Below are 1,466 nucleotides of genomic sequence, written 5' to 3'. Positions count from 1 at the left end.
GATTACAAGCCTGAGCCCCTGCTCCCAGCCCCATCTGCCTCTTAACAACAACACTTGAAGTGAAATCCATTTTTCTAACCTTTGGCCTGTAAGTACCTAAAGCTTTTGTAATCTAATCCTGAATTTGTTCCCCAGCATTCTTTCCATGATCCACTAGGCTCAGAAGCTTGATATCTCTCTACTCCTTGAATAAATACCAAGCTTGTCATCATCATAGAGTCTCTGTGTGTGTTTGTCCAGCTGGCCTTTCCTTCAACTATGGCATGTTCTTTCTTGTCTCTTAGCTCTCAGGTTAAATGGCACCTTACCAGCATGATCTCACCACACAGCCCACTCTAAAACCCCCATGCTATTCCACCTCCCCCATCATATCCTATCACTCCATCCAGATTTCCATTCTTCATTAATCTTATTTATCATTGTTTGAATTTATGCTGTGTGTTTAGATAGGGATATGTCCATTTATTCACCACCACATTATTGGTGATTAGAAACATTTGTAACACAATTATAGAATAAGTAGTAGGGGATGAACACATATTCGTTAAAAATTCAATGGGATAAGAAAATAAAAGTAAGAACATCATTTTGGCTGTATAAGTTTACGTTATTGAAAAAGTAAATGCAAATATTTAGATAAGATAGACAAATGAGTAAAATTGATAAATTAGACAAATCTTAACATAAATTAATAAATGAGAATGTTTGGCACATGGTATATAGAAACTGGTAATAATAAAGTACATATTTGTCAGGCTATGAAATGCAGTGATAAAAAACATTTCCCAAATCTCAGTGGCTTAACATAATAAAAGTTTATCTCTCATTCATGCTACACATTCCAGAGGCTCTTTGCTGCACGCTGTCACTCAGGGATCCAGGCTGATGGAAGCTCCCACATCTAATAACTTCACCAGCTGGGACATGCAGCCTCCTAGTGGCTGTATTAAAGGAAGACACCCTGAAGGCATCATGCTAACTCCTCAGTGTTTTAAAACAGAATAGACAAATGACATCTCTTCCCATTTGACAGGATGAGTCATCAGCCCTACCTTGGAATCAGAAGGAGCAGTGAAAAGCTGAGTGTGCCTTGGCAATCTCTGCCAAAGGCATATGATGATATTCCTAATAGGATTAATATACAAAAAGATAAGACTTCTATATTTTAGAAAAGCACTCCCTATATCTTATTCTATCTTTGGGTGGGAGGCTAAAAACAATGAGATATACGATATATATGTATGCAATTTTTAAAATTATTATTTGGATTCTATAATCCAAAAACAATTGGATCAGTTAGTATCAAATAAAAGAATGGGCTCATCCTGTTCAATTGTAGTCAATAATTTTGATAGGATTTGCACTGCCATGTGTTATCTACTGAAAAAATATCTGTTTAAAATTTTGAATTTATGAGTATTACTTCAGTTACTTCTAGAAGAAATATTAGTATTTTATGCATTAGT

This window comes from Propithecus coquereli, unplaced genomic scaffold, assembly GCF_000956105.1.
Source record: "Propithecus coquereli isolate 6110/MARCELLA unplaced genomic scaffold, Pcoq_1.0 Scaffold114, whole genome shotgun sequence".
NCBI lineage: Eukaryota > Metazoa > Chordata > Mammalia > Primates > Indriidae > Propithecus > Propithecus coquereli.
The sequence above is the reverse complement of the archived record's forward strand: the minus strand, read 5'-3'. Positions refer to the sequence as shown.